This window comes from Balaenoptera borealis (assembly GCF_965194805.1).
Source record: "Balaenoptera borealis genome assembly, chromosome: 5".
In the NCBI taxonomy this organism is placed as follows: Eukaryota; Metazoa; Chordata; class Mammalia; order Artiodactyla; family Balaenopteridae; genus Balaenoptera; species Balaenoptera borealis.
This window is the reverse complement of record NC_138862.1, coordinates 68,710,546-68,726,029: the sequence shown is the minus strand read 5'-3', so window position 1 is coordinate 68,726,029 and position 15,484 is coordinate 68,710,546. Positions and strand designations below refer to the sequence as shown.

General features: G+C 45.4%; 1 protein-coding gene across 2 annotated transcripts in view; it reads left to right on the top strand.

The window, feature by feature from the left end:
• The first annotated feature begins 11 nt into the window (after positions 1-11).
• The window catches only part of SEMA5B (semaphorin 5B), a 133,662-nt gene continuing 118,189 nt past the window's right edge, over positions 12-15,484 (top strand). The window contains exon 1 of one of the 2 annotated variants that reach the window (XM_082394869.1): positions 12-13,069. The gene's annotated coding sequence lies outside the window, so the exon portion shown is untranslated. Of the gene's footprint in view, positions 13,070-13,729; positions 14,732-15,484 lie in introns of those variants that run through there. The other variant, XM_082394870.1, reaches the window with a different exon arrangement.

The following is a 15,484-nucleotide window of genomic DNA, read 5'->3' as shown; positions in this document are numbered from 1 at the left end:
AAGAAAGAAAGAAAGAAAGAAAGAAAGAAAGAAAGAAAGAAAGAAGAAAGAAAGAAAAGAAAGAAAAAGAAAGAAAGAAAGAAACAACAGGCCCCAAAATGGAATCACCTGTGCTAAGCTCATGTCACCAAACCAAAGCTTAATACCTAACCTAACTGCAGTCCCTACTTTCCCCGGGAATGTAATCTTAACCCGTCAGTCTGAAATTTCCCGGTCGGCACCAGCGAGTGAGGTACTCTGCCTAATAGATCCTTTTGTACCCCCAAGGAAGGTGACCTTGCCCGGAATAATCCTTTTTTCATTTATGACTTCCTCATCCCACCCTCTCTCTGACGTTAAAAACTTTTCCTTTTCTGTAGCTCTTCAGAGCTTTCTATTTGCTAGGTGGGATGCTGCCTGCTTCATGAATCATTGAATAAAGCCAATTAGAAAAATATTTAATTAGTTGAATTTAGTTTTTTAACAGTACCAGTTAGGAAAAATATCTTTGAGAGCAACTGTTGCCATATATTTGAAAGATCCAGTCTGTGACATTTTTAAAAGAGATTGCAAAATCCCCAAGGTAATATGCTTTCAAATAACAGAGAACAACTCAAAATGATTGAAACAATAAAGAGATTTAACAAGAAGGCTAGAGGTAAGGCAGTTTTAGGGTTGGTCAGTTAATTAGCTTAAATTATCAATGATCCAACTTCTATCTTTCCTTTTTGCCATCTAAGTATACTAGCTAGCTTTCCTCATGGTCACAGGATAGCTGCACTCTCTCCAGGCATCACATCCTCACATATCATCAGTTAGAGGCAGAAAAGGGGAAATCTCTTTCTTGTACCTCTGTTTAAGACTAAGAAACTTCTCTTGGAATATTCTCCTCAGCAAATGGATACTAATATCTCACTGGACAGAAATTCAGTCACATGTCCTTTACAAAGCCAATCACTAACAAAATAAATAGAATCATTTTGAATGACTAAGGCTGCTTTTTGGATTGGGGTTGGGGTGACCTATCCCTTAAATACATGACTGCTTGATATCTAAACTGAAGTGGGGGTGGGGGGATGGCTATTGGGCAGGGCACCAACAGTGTCTGCTACAGGGCTCAATACACGTTTCTTGATTTTAATCTATTTTATTCTCTTAAACCCCAGGACATTTGATTCACTGACATGTACTGGGAGGGAGATCATTAAGCCTCACACAATAAACTGGTTTCAGAAACACTATAAAACTGCTCAAGAGAGACAGTATTCAGAAAAGTGGTCCTTGAAAAAGCCACAGAATTGGTCTATAGCTTCAGGACAGTGGTTACTTTTCACTAACGTGGTATAACCTTCTAACTCTGTGTCTCATTTTGAAACGCTAAAGAAGCCTCTCAAAAAATACATGACTCCATCAACCACACTTGCTCATTCAAATCCATTTGCTGTTTCAGTTAGCACTGGGCCAGAGACAGGATGACTATATAATACATAAAATAAAAAGTTTATCCATATCTACCTGTGTGCCTGGCTATCTACCTACCTGCCTACCTGCCACCTTTTAAATTCTCCACATTCCGCAAAAGCTGAGATGTGCACTGTGACATTTTCATTAGAGGAACTTGGGAATCCTTCATAGGATGACACTTGTCACATCGCCAGCTCTGTTCTGGCACATGTTGTTTTCCTCCAGTTTGACACTTAGGATTTTTCCATTGCAAGCAGCAGAAACTGGCGATGGCTAATTTATGTGGAAAGGAATTTATTTGACAGACATGGGGAAGCTCAAAGAGTCAAGGGAAGTTCCAGAGATCTGGGTAGAGGAACTAATCACAGCTGCTGGGATGAATTAACTCCAGCATGCCAGTTCTGTCCTCAAGGTCCAAGAGTCTGGAGAGAAAGTCCAATTGGCTTAGCTTGGATACATGCCCTTCTCTCTGGCCCTACAAGGTGCCAGAGGGAGTGGGCACCTTGATTAACATGTCTACCAAAACTGCAGCAAGGGAGCAGAGTCATTCCCTACAGGGAAATCAGGCTGCTGCTACCAGAGGGAGCTGGATAATGGGCAGGACAATGCAGCCATCCACAGCACCACCTGAGCACTGCCGGAAAACAACGCACAATCAGTAAACAGGACTCATTGGATGTAATGAGAAAACAATTTTTTTTCCTGCTTCGCATGTCTCATTAAACCTGCTTAGTAGAGGAAATCTATTCCCCGTGTCTGAATGTACAAACTCTACTCACTTTTAAGTAATAAAACAACCTCTGATCACTTTAAGATGCGAACACAACCTTAAAGTCAGTAATGGAATGTTAATTCTATTAGCACTTTCATCTTCATTCAAAGATAAGACTTCCCCCCATTCCCCCAGCTGGGATCAGTTGCAAGCAAGCTGCCTGCCTTTGGCAATGAGAGTGGTCAGCCTATTTTCTCTTCTCACTACCTGCTGCTTCTCATCCCTTCGTGGTCGCAGCAGAGGACGAAGGAGTGGGAAGGAGGAAAAGAAAGTTTTTCTTTAACGGGTACTGTCATAAGATGGCTTTGTGCTCTCATAGCACAGCACGTATTTGAAGCTGACTCTCTTGTGGGCACCTCCATGTACTCTTTGACACTTCCCTGCTGGGTCTCTTTGCAACTCTCCTGCTCTCAGCCTCCCAAGCAGCCAACCCCCCTCTCTTGCCCTCTAGATTTGTGGGAGCAGGTACCAGTCTCCCGTGCTCCCCTCCTCCAACTGTAGGGGCCCCATATTTAGTTTTCTGAGTGGTCCTGAGGCAGGAGACAGATGGGTCCCTGGCTGAACAGCTGGAGTTTGTCCCCTGTGGACAGATACTCCAAGATGAAGAGGAGGAGGGGCTGAGCTCTGCCCAGATAAGAGACAAAAGGCCACATAGTCCTCATTCTCGAAGTCAAGGAGACCTTCCTGACTACACATGTGCAGAAAGGCTCCTTGGAGGTCAAAAAGGGAGTGATGTGAACATATCCATAGGCCTCTTCGCTAGAATCCATCTTGGCTAAGAGATGTGCGCACACACACGGGAGGACCCTGAGATAAACCAAATATGAATTCAGAACCAGGCGAAGCAAGATGATTGGCCAAAAGAAACCCAGAAGAAATGCCCCATATAATAGTGATTCAAACTACCACGAGGGCAAGACTCTCTCTCTGAGCTCACCCGTGTGTCTACCCACACGTACACTTTTCCTCCAAATAAACACTTTACTTGTTTCATTACTTTCCACCTCTCTGTGGAAATTCATTTCTACACAGCTGATGGGCCAGGGCCTTGTCACTGGCCGCTGGTCTGGTGGTTAGGATTCAGCGCTCTCACTGCCACGCCCTGACTTCAGTCTCTGGCTGGGAACTAAAATCCTGCTTTAAGCTGCTGCAGGCCGAGGCCCCCTGAGATCAGTCCTGTGGTATGCCCCTTCACCAGGCTTGAGTTGAGGAATAGGTACTGGCGTCCTACCCTTGATGGTGTGTGTGAGTGTGTGTGTGTGTGTGTGTGTGTGTGTGTGTGTGTCTGTGTGTGTGATTCTCAGCACAGTTCTCTCCCAAGAAATCCTCTTAGTCTCTCCTCCCCAGTCGCCATCCCCCAATTTCTTTTATATCTTCATAGAATGTGAAGAGTTCAAGAACTGCAAATAATTTTTTTAAAAACTCTTTGCCAACAGGTGATAATGGTATCTTGCCTTCATTTGCATTTCTTTAATTATTAGTGAGAGTACCATTTTTCTTATTCCCTATGACACATCGAATAATAGAAATAATTAACACGGAGCTCTTCCCATGCACCAGCTACATCACTTATGCTAACTCAGTTAATCCTCACCTGGACCCTATGCAGTAGGTGCTATTATTATCCCCATTTGGCAGATGAGGTCCAGAACGATGGGTTAACTTGCCCAAGGTCACACAGCCAGTGGGTCTGGCTCTGGGGTGCTTCTGCCTGGCTTTCCCCCTTTTCCCTGCTCTGTTTGTTCTGCTCTGGATCCTGACCTTTTTATTCTCCTTTCCCTCCTTGTCCCTCTTCTTCCAGTCATTTTTCTAGGGAGCATTTTGACCTTTCCAGCTGTTGTCAACCCATTCAGTTCAGTTCAACACACATAGAATGAACACTTAGCACATGCCGAACACTGTCTTAGGGACTGAGAGGCAGATACAACCCAGCATGACCAGAAGTAGTCATCTAATAAGGGAATCACGTGGTGTGTATGTGCAGCTCATCTTGGTTTCCAAGCACATTCACCACTCTCTCTCCACAGTTCTTGGTCTCAAAGAGGTTAAATGACTTGCCCAAGTTCATACAACTCAGAAGTGATGGAAGAGAGAAGAAAATATAAGGGCTTCTGGCATACAAATCAACCAGTCTCTGTGTGAGCTCTGTAGACCTTTTCTACTTTTATGGTTGTCATTGTCATTCCATGTCCGGGGACTATTTGTCATTAGAAATAGCTTTCATCTCCATGTGGGGGTTATTCCTGAAGCTTACATCTCCTGGAAGGATGCTCTCTGGTTAATTGATGTATTACTATAGCAACAGTGCCAATAAAAACCAGAATAGCAGGTACAAATTTCACATCCACAGACTAGGGTGTGCAAACATGTATCTACATTTTCTTATAACTCAAGTTCATTTCTGACCTCAGGCCCCTATTCTGCTCGATGCAAGAAATGTATTCTAGTCACTTTCGAGTAAATTCAATAAGACTCAGTATTTCTTAGCCATTTTTTATTTAATACTTAGTTAATTCAACATGATTTTTCCTTTCCATTTGGGGATGGTATTGAGTTCCTGGAGGAAGATGGGATCCTGCAAATGCTCCCCTGGCAGTGGGGTTGTGAGGTGGAAGTCAGTGTCTGCATCTTCTACAGGCCTCAGAGTTGGGTTGGCTAGGGTAACGTTTAGTTCTCCTCTGAATGGAGACTGCATGGTGCAGGTGCTGGGGCCCCCTGAGTTGTGGTCACATCCCCATCAGATTTGCTTTGGGGACAGTCCAGACCACATCCCTTTGATGCATGTCCCCTCAGCCTACAGAGACACCACTTCCAGTGCTGAGGCTTGGTCTGGCACTCTTTCTCAGCTAACTTGCCCCACTCATAGGACCTAGATGTGCCCTCTCATGCCATTCCCAAGGTCTAGAAAATACAGGAGCCTTTCTCTTCCTTTGCCTTGGGGCCAGAATGAGATGGAGGAAAAAGAGGAGAAGAAAAGAACAGTCGTTAACATCTCAAATATCATTCTGTCACATCTGTACAAGCTGCCTCCTTCAAAGCACTACTATTTTTCATTTCCAGGTTCAAATCTACCAATATATCTCCTTTAATCAGGTTTCTACTTCTTTGAATGATTAAAGAAACACCAATCACTTCCCCCTCACCCAGAAACTCCCACAGATGTACCTCTTTAGTTTCCACCCCAAACACACAAACCCGTGCACGTTGATCCACTGACAACCATCCCTGCCCTCCGCAGCCACTGGTTCCTGCCCCCGAGACCTGTCACTCTGCTCATATGGACAGTTGCAGCCTCCACCCATCTTCACTTTTCACTGTCCATTCTTTTATCACAGGTACCCAAGCAGCTGGTTGATATATTGATTTTTCTATTCTTTCTTTTTCTTATGTGTGTTTGTTTTCTAACTGTTTTTACCTGCCTTCAATCCTCTTTGGAAATAGATGAGGTTTAAAGTAAAATTGTAATAAATGAAATCCTCGTAGCCCTTTTAATGTTCAGTGAGTAGAACAACCCACATTATGCCAGATGTGGTTACACCATAATCTTCCTGACTCCAAATTGCTTTCATTTTGAATCAGTTTCTTTGTGTGAAGCCTTTGATATTTTCCCTCCTTCTGAGCCAGTGATCCTAGTTAGGCAAAAGAAAGAAAAGACAAAATGGTGTTGAGTAATCTATGATATCACAGGCTCTACGCTGGACACGTATAGCTACATTGTCTCATTGCATGCATCCTAGATTTATAGGATCCTAGCTGGAGCCTAAGCCATGTTTACCCTATCATTCAGACAAACCCATCTGGAAGCTTCTGGGAGAATGAGACGGACAAGGATGCAAGGACTGGTTTGAGCCTCCTGGGAAAAAAATAATCTTCTAAGTCTGAAGAAAGAATCCACTGGAAGAGAGAAATCTGTCCACTATTCATTCAACAAACCTTTATCAAGCACCTGCAATGTATCCAACACTGTGCTAGGCACCAGGGATACAGCTGTGAAAAACCCAAGGGCAATGAACCAGTTTTAGGGGTGAGGGCCAGCTCTCAGGACAACAGCAAGTGTGCCACTCAGACCATCCTCTGTCCCTCACCTCGGTCCTAAGGCATGACGGCTGCAGTACAAAGCAAACACCAAACATTGCTTCAGTTCCATGTTCAAGAAACAATAGAAAAGAACAGTGAGAGGAAAACCAAGGCCCGTGGTTTCTGCACCGTGGGAGTCCATGCCTTCTACACAAACACCAGAACGCTTGACTTGGAGACACTGTTGGACACCAGAAGGGCACTCAAATGGGACATCAGGAGAGGCGGAGGACATTACCCCAAACAACTGAAGCAAGGAGGAGGGATGAAGCAAGGGCAGCTCACAGAACTTGGGTCTAGGACTCGACTGAGATCCATGCTGGGCCTTGTAAAGATTAACTGGGAGGAATTTGGGGAAAGCTAAATTCCCACAGAACTAATGGACGTGGAGCTCGAGAAATACAGCTTATGACTTCTGCCAAGTCTCTACTTCTACACCCAGGCTAACGTGGCCTGGAGAGGAGTTGCTCCACAGCGGCTCCAACGAGTTAAGACACTTGCTCAAGGTTATTGATTTAGGAATGGTCTTTCTGCAAAGTCCTTCCCAGACCTAGTCCCCCACATGGCTAGTGGAAAACCTCAGGATTCCCATCTCTGCTCTGCTGTTAATGCATTCATTATAGGATATTGGAAGAGTTAACTTACTTCCCTGAGCTGGAGTTTTTCATCTTTTAAAAGAAGGGCTTGGACTAGAAAAGCTTTCTGTGATTTCTTTTTTTTAATAAATTTATTTATTTATTTTTTGGCTGCGTTGGGTCTTTGTTGCTGCGCGCGGGCTTTCTCTAGTTGCGGCGAGTGGGGGCTACTCTTCACTGCGGTGCGTGGGCTTGTCATTGCGGTGGCTTCTCTTGTTGCAGAGCACGGGCTGCACGCACGCGGGCTCAGTAGTTGTGGCACACGGGCTTAGTTGCTCCGCGGCATGTGGGATCTTCCCAGACCAGGGCTCGAAGCCATGTCCCCTGCATTGGCAGGCGGATTCTTAACCACTGTGCCACCAGGGAAGTCCCCATTCTGTGATTTTTGGACTACTTTCAGCCCCTCAGCACTGGTTCTGGGTACCCTTGACAATCTAACCCAGCCTTGCATATCCAGACAAAGCTCTCTCACTTCCTAACACGGCCCATTTACTCCAGCCAAGCCAGTTTTTTTTTTTTTTTTTACTGTCCCTGAACACAGCACGCTCATATTCATTCCTGACCCTCTGCCAAATCCCTCCCTAGTGGCACTAAGAAAATTGGAATGAATGCACATGCTGGTCAGACCATGATCTCTCCAGTCCATTGTTGGAAAGGACACCCCCACTGCCTTCTCTGAAGCCGACCTTCAAGGTGGGTATATATCAGCTCCCCTGGGCATCCATTTACATTTCTGACATCAATTTGTCCAGACCTTCTGTGGATTCATTTATATTTCCTTCATGTACTACATCTTGGCATAATGTGTTTCATGAGTTTATTACCCATTTCTTTTATTTGTTCTAAGTGTTCCTCACTCATCTCCCCCTCCAGCAAGTGTTTGGGTTGAATGAGTCCTTGTTCACCTTCTCCTGGTTATTGATGAGTTTACTGCTTTCCATCGTGTCCTTTTCCAGGCTGGAGAATCCTAACCTCTATGGCCTGTCTTCCCTCTGCAGCCCTTGATTGTTCTGTCTCCGTTGCTTCTTCACTGTCAGTCAGAACAGTCCTTCAGAGGTTCAGGGATTAGAACTCGCCACAAATCAAGGAGGGGAGGATGTACGGTGTTTAGAGAAATGCAAGGGCATGGGCTCAGTTATTTTCAGTCTCTCCCCACCCCTTGCTGATGCCTGGTATGTATTTTCTTGGCCTCTGGAGCAAAGCAGTACTTCAGACTCATGCACTGGAAGTTAAAAATGCCTCCAAAGATACAGGCCCTTTCCTGGTTTTTGACAGAGATGTTAGGCACAGAGTTTGGATTTGTTTATTTTTAAGCATATCTGCACATGCCACGTTAAACCCATCTGCTCCTTTTCTGCCAATTTAAACAAACTCAGTTGATAACAATGATAATTAACATTTAGTGAGCTCTTAAAAGGCCCCAGGCGCTGTGCTAAGTGTGCAGTGTCTTTCTTAATCCTCTCTGCAACCCTCTGAGGTTGGGGCTATTATTACCCACTTTTGAAGACAAGATTATTAAGAAACAAGGAGATTAAGTCACTTGATCATCACACAGCCGGCAGATGGCAGACCCTAGACTCAAGCCCAGGGAGGCTGAGATTTTCAACCTTACTGTTCTCTGCAGTTAACCCTGGCTGTCCATTAGAATCACCTGGGAGCTTGGGAAAAACACCAGTTCCCCAGACCCCACCCCAGGGCAGCGAAATATGATGCTCTGGGGGCTGGGGTCCAGATACAGATAGCTTTCAAAGCTCCCCCAGGCAAGTCTATTATCCACCCAGGATTGAGGACCACAGCTCTGATGCCTCCTACTGTCAAAGCCTATCAGTTTATTTCTACTGTAACCGGAATACATTTGGTCATCTGCAACGTGGAGGACTGTCAAGGGACTTTCCCCTCCAGAACATTTCGAAAGATGTTAAATCTGATCAGTCTTGAAGTAGATCCTTTTGTTGTGGTGGTGGTAAAGTATACATAAAAGAACATTTCGCATGTTAACTATTTTTTTTTAAATTTTATTTATTTATTTTATTTATGGCTGTGTTGGGTCTTCGTTTCTGTGCGAGGGCTTTCTCTAGTTGTGGCAAGCAGGGGCCACTCTTCATCGCGGTGCGCGGGCCTCTCACTATCGCGGCCTCTCTTGTTGCGGAGCACAGGCTCCAGACGCGCAGGCTCAGCAATTGCGGCTCACGGGCCCAGTTGCTCCGCGGCATGTGGGATCCTCCCAGACCAGGGCTCGAACCCGTGTCCCCCTGCATTGGCAGGCAGATTCTCAACCACTGCACCACCAGGGAAGCCCCCATATTAACTATTTTAAATATTACTTTTTAATATATAAAATGGATCTTTCTACATATATTGGTTTTTTTTCTTTTTTCTTTGTGGTGAAATACATATACATAACATTTTCCATCTTCAGGATCTTTTTAAGTGTACAGTGGCATTGGTTACATTCACATTGTGTGCAGCCATCACCACCACCCAACTCCAGAACTTTCCATCGTTCCAAACTGAAACTCTATACGTATTAAACACTAACTCCCCATTTCCTCATCACCCTAGTCCTTGACAACTACCATTCTCCTCTCTATCTCTATGAATTTGACTATTCCAGGCACCTCATGTAAGTGGAATCATACAGTATTTGTCCTTTTGTGTCTGATTTATTTCACTTCGCATAATGTCTTCCAGGTTCATCCATATTGTAGCATGTGTTGGAATTTCCTTCCTTTTTAAGGTTGAATAATATTCCGCTGTATGTCTACACCACATTTTGTTTACCCACTCCTTGCACAGATTCTTTAGGAGGGAGTTTTAAATCTGCACCATCTAGAGAAGCCAAAATTTGCTCCTACCTTTCTTATTCTGTATCTAAACCATTTGTTAATCTTGATAAAAGAGACATCATTCCCTCCTTTAGCCCCATGGTGACTTAACCTTTTAAAAAAGCGTTCCTTAAAGAACTTTGTCAAAAGATTTAAAAAGCCTAGGTAGATTATAGCTGTTTCTCCCTTATCTACTTTTTTACTTTCACAAAGAACTCCACTGTGTGTCTCTTCCTTCCCCAGTGCCTTTCCACACCTACATTTTCTGTGTGGTCCAGAGCAATTCCCACCTCCTGCAAGAAACTTTCCCGGACCCAGCTCCAGTGGGCTCTCTCTTTCCCCAGAACTTTTCTGGTGTTTATTGCCTGAAGCAGCCAATCTGGCATTTACCTGATATTTACTTCTTATATGCACCTCACATTCCTAATATGATGATCATCCCTTAAGCATCACTCATCCTCTGTGTCCTCTCCAGCCTCAGCGCAGAACAGAGCAAATAACAGAGGTGGGAAAATTAGTATTTAATTGAAATGAAGGAGCATACTGCCTCTTCCTGAGAATCGGTGGTGCTTCTCACCTAACATCTGAGATCTGAGCTGCCTGCAGCACCACCAGGATGTGTTATGGACACATCCCAACCCCCTTCATTTCCCAGACTTGGGGCAGAGCCAGCGCTAAACCGTATTGACAGGGGCAAAGTTCTCTTCATCATGTCTTCCCTTATTATTCACTTGGCTCACAGCCCCAACTTTTCTGGGCATCCATATCCCTGCTCTTATTTTTTTTTTTTTAACTTCTCTCCATCTCAGTCCCCTATTCTGTATTCCAATCCCTTAGATTCCTACCTAAGGGTTTTCATTATTTTTGTCATGTCTGCCCTAATCAAGGTCTCAGGGAGTTGCAGGGACTGTTGTAATGGTTTCTTACTGGCCTCCCTCAGTCAGGTCCACCCACTGTCTCCCATCTCACCATGTCAGGCTCCTGCTCCAAACCTCAGATGATTCTCTTTGCCTGGCCTGTAGGATTGATTTTTTTTTTTTTTTTTTTTTTGGCTGCGCTAGGTCTTAGCTGCGGCACGCGGGATCTTCGTTGCAGCATGCGGGATCTTCAGTTGCGACATGCATGCGGGATCTAGATCCCTGACCAGGGATCGAACCCGGGCCCCCTGCATTGGGAGCGCAGAGTCTTACCCACTGGACCACCAGGGAAGTCCCTGGCCTGTAGGATTAAATCCAAACCCCTTCCATGGCATTCAAGGCCTCCCTAATCTGGCTCTGCTCACGGTTCAGCATCATCTCCCACTATCCCTCCATGCGTTCAATCAATAATAAAGTATTGAATGACTGCTCCCCACGGGCCAGGATTCTGCATGCGTTGTATGGTGCCAGCACAGTGGTGTGCTCGGTAGGTAATTTGGAGGGAATTACTGTTTACCGCCCATTCCTGCTAAGGGGTTGTTAATTTATGGGTCAGCTTAAGGCATTATGCCAACCTATTTTTTCCCCACCATGGATTTCACAGGCCATGGAACACCAGAGGAGAGGCATTTTGGCCAGAGTAAAGGAGTCTTTTTGGACCTCTCAACCATGTTAGTGGTTTTCTACTCCAACTCAGGCAGCAGGTTCTCCTTCAGATGCCTCCCTACATCCTGTCTAGAAGTCTGGCCCTGCTGGGGTCCTCTAAGTGCCAGGCTTGGGCCTCTTCTTGGTTACAACCTGGGATTCTCTTCTTGACAAGATTCAGATCCCCTTCTGGGGACATTGGTGTAGGTTTTCTTGGCTAACACCCATCCTCTCTGATCCATCTGGGACTTCTGTGACTTCACCATGGTCCTCGGAGAGAATCACAGATACAAATCTCTTGTTTCAAATGTCTTCAAGAAGGGTGGCCACACCTTGTGTTCTTCCTTGAGTCCAAATGTCCGGAGAGTGACCCCTGCCCCCTTGCCTGGGGTTGAGCACTTGATTTGGCCCTTTATCTGGAGCATCTACCAGGAAGCCTGGTGTCATCTGGGGGACCAGCCGTGCCTCTGTCCTTCCTTCTGATCTTCACACCACTCCCATACCTCACTTCCTCCTGACTCATCCTCAGCCCCAGTCTGACATGTTTGTCAGAAAAGCAGGAAAGAGGAAGGTGAAGAGTTGCTCTTGACTGCCTGCGGAGCCAGATGTGATCATCCCTGGGTGTCATCCCAAGGGCAAACGACAAAGTCAGCCTGCCTTCTCTCACCACACCCCTGACTTAGGAGACGTGAAAATGTTGTATGTGTGCGTGTGTGTGCGTGTGTGTGCATCTACACACTGATCTTCATGCTGCCTGAGAGAATGTGTGAGAGTAAATATGTGAAGGCCTGGAAGGGAATTTATTTTCTCAGGAAATGAGAAGAAAAATTAGCACTATAACACAAGAAATAAAAATGACACCAGAATGAATGTGCACATGTGGGGTTGGTGACCATTTAGAGGTCTGGGTTTTCAGAGCTCACGCTCCACTGTGCTGTGACTTGGAGAGCTGCTGTGTGGGTCAATGGACACATGTGGTGAACTGGGTGGAAAACAATTAGTATATGTTTTACTCTAATATGCATCTTCTATTGCAAGTTTTTAAGTGCAAATACAGATGTTAACTGATAATCAGTTGGAGAGAACACTGATATGGAGAAATCTAAGTTCAAATCTCGGCTCTGAAAACTGTAACATTGCGCCTCAGTTTCCTTATCTGTAAAATGGGGATAATAATAATGATTCACTCTTAAATCATTACTGTGCACTTGCTTTTACCTAGTACCATTCTGTGGGCTAGGATTACAGCAATGAACAAAGTGGGCAATGCCTCTGCTGTCGTGGAATTTATATTCTGGTTAGGGCAGATGGATAATAAATATGTTCAATGTCAGGTGATGATAAAGGGTGACAGGGGTTTGTCATTTTTGAAAGGATAGTAATGCATTGCTAATGAACTGATATTTGAGCAAACTCTGAAGGAAGAGAAGGAACGACCATGTGGACATTGACAGAAGAGCTTTCCAGGCGGAGAGAACAGCAAGTGCGAAGGCCTGGAGGTGGGAGCTTCGGGTGTTCCAGAAACAGTGGAGAGGCTGGGGAGGCTGATGAGAAGTGAAGGAGGGGAGAGCAGTAGGAGATGACATCAGAAAGGGCCTCATGGGCTTGGAGAGGATGTGGCTCTTCCTCTAGGGAGCTGGTGAGCCATGGAAGGGTTTTTTTGGCAGAGGAGGGAGAGGATCTGACTGCGGATGGCTACTGCATGGAGAACAGACTGTAGGCACAAAGGTGGAAGCAGGCAGAGCAGACATCCAGGTGAGAGAAGAGAGTGGTTTGAATTGGGGTGCTAGAGGAAGAGGTGGTGAGTAGCCAGATTCTGAAAATATTTCAATGGGACTTATTGACGGTTTACAGGTGGAGTGTGGGATGAACTCAAGATTTTGGCCTTGAGGAATTCAAAGACTGGAGTTTTAATTTACTAGGTTGGAAGAGTCTGAGGGAGGAGCTGGTTTGGGGAAAGAAAATCAGAAGTTAAGTCCGAGATGCCTATTAGATGTTCACGTGGAGAAGGGCAGCAGGCAGTTGGTTCTCTGCATCTGGGTTTCAGGAGAAAGGTCAGAGCTGCTAATGGAAACTTAGATGTCATCAGCAGAGAGATGGTGTTTGCAGCCCCAGGGCTGGACAAGACCATCCCAGGCGGCAGTGTGACTATCTCCTTCACATGGCGTGAAGGCCAAAAGCTATTGCATGGAAAAGACTTTTGTAAACTGTGACGTGCTAAACACATGGAAAAGACTCGGTGCATCAACATAGTAAAGGACATAATTTAAAGAAGTGTCTGCAGGGAGAGTTAGAATCATAGAATGTTGTACCAAGAGGACCTTAGAAAGCAGCCAATCGACCCCTCTCATTTTAGCCACGAGGAACTGAGGTTGGAGAAGTTAAGAGGCTTGTGCAAGGACACCCAGCTCGTTAGTGGCCAGCAGCCGAGCTGGTCTCAGAACTGAGGAGCCCTAACTGCGGTGCGGTGCTCTTTCCTCCAACAATGCACCTGTTCACATTTACTGCTTCAGCCCTCTCTGAATCTGTCAACCAGGGCCAAGTAATTCTTCCAGAACAGAAATCTAATTATATCGCCTTATGCTTTCATACATGCTATTCCCTCTGCCTGGAATACTCTGCTTCCTCCCGCTTCTCTGTCTGGCAAGTTCCTGCCCCATCTCCATTCCCAGCTAGAAGGGCCCTTTGCTGTGAAGACCTCCTTGCCCTGCTGGGTGGAGCTGGTTGTTGGCCTTCCATGTGCCCGCAGTGCTCTGGTCCTGCATTTACTGTGACTAGAGCTGCCTCTCTGCCTGACTGTGAGGCTCTGGCTCTCTCCTCTTATGACCTCTCCAACGAGCACAGTGAGTGGCACTTAAGTGTTTGGGGAGGAAGGAAGGAAGGAAGGCCTCTTCTCTCACATCAGCTCAGGACAATGGCAAAGCTGTCATTTAGTGACACTTCAGTTCCTCTAACCTAAGTGTGCTTTTGGTTCACAAATTGACAATGACTTCTGGGGTGGGAATTTTCCTTTTTCTTTTCCATCCCCAGGCACAATGAGCAGGTGATTCTGGGACCAAATAGAAAACCAAATAGAAAAGTATTTGGACATTATAAGTGATTGCTGCCTTCTTTTTTTCAATTCTCTCTCTCCTGTTGATATATGAGTGGCTGTGGCTTGTTTGCCTTTTGCTGCAAGGCCAGATTTGTGCTTGTGCCTGGGCTATGCACAGGTGGGTATACACACACACACACACACACACACACACACACACACACACTCACACATCTACATACACTCCTGGGAGAGGCTGCACTCTTTTTTTTCAGAGGCAGCTAGATATCCCAGAAAATGCCCTCAGGTGGGCTCCCAGGTTTGTCACCCTTGAGCATGAGAATTTGGACTTACTTCTTAATCTCTTGGTACCTTAGTTGAAGGTAAGTTTGGAATTTCTAGATCAAGAGTAAATTCCAAGAACTTCTTCCCACCCTCTATGTTTGCTGCTCTTTAGCATGTTTGTTTTGGATAATTCTGTATTAATTACTGTATTTACATTCTGCTTAATTAACACTGTTCTGGTAGGTGAAGAATTGCTCCTAATAGAAGTAATTACTGTACAGGTTATTGCAGAGGTTTAAGGAAAATGACAGAAGATGGTGGTGACACTGTGGTGATGGGGTCAACGCTCCAGGTTTTGTTCCTAGTAAACGATTCAGGGTTTGCCAAACTCTGGGGACGCCTGAAGCAGGTGATAAGCCAGGCTAGTAAAATAACTGTCCCTTCCTGAGGTTTGGACTTCTGAAGCTCTCTTGTATTGAGAGCTCTTGAGTAATCACTGTTAGTCAATAGAATACCGTAGGATGCAGTTAGGTTTAATTAGCCTAGCATCCCAAGCATGTCTGCTCCTCTGTCTGTGTCTCTTTGGGTGTCTCCCCTTCTTGGCTCCTGCGTCCCCTGAAAACGAAGCGTTCCTGGGCTGTGTCCCCAGGCTGGGGTCTCCCCTCTTCTCTTCCTGCACTGAGCCCTCTCCCACACTCATTCATAATGTGGAGGGGGAGAGCCAGGGAGGGGCATGAAGTGATGGTGGAAAGAGAAGAAGGAAAAAACAATCAAAACATAGTGGAAAAAGAGAGGGAGGGTGAGAGAATATGGTGAAGGATGGAAAAGATTTTTATAACCTTTCAAGAGAG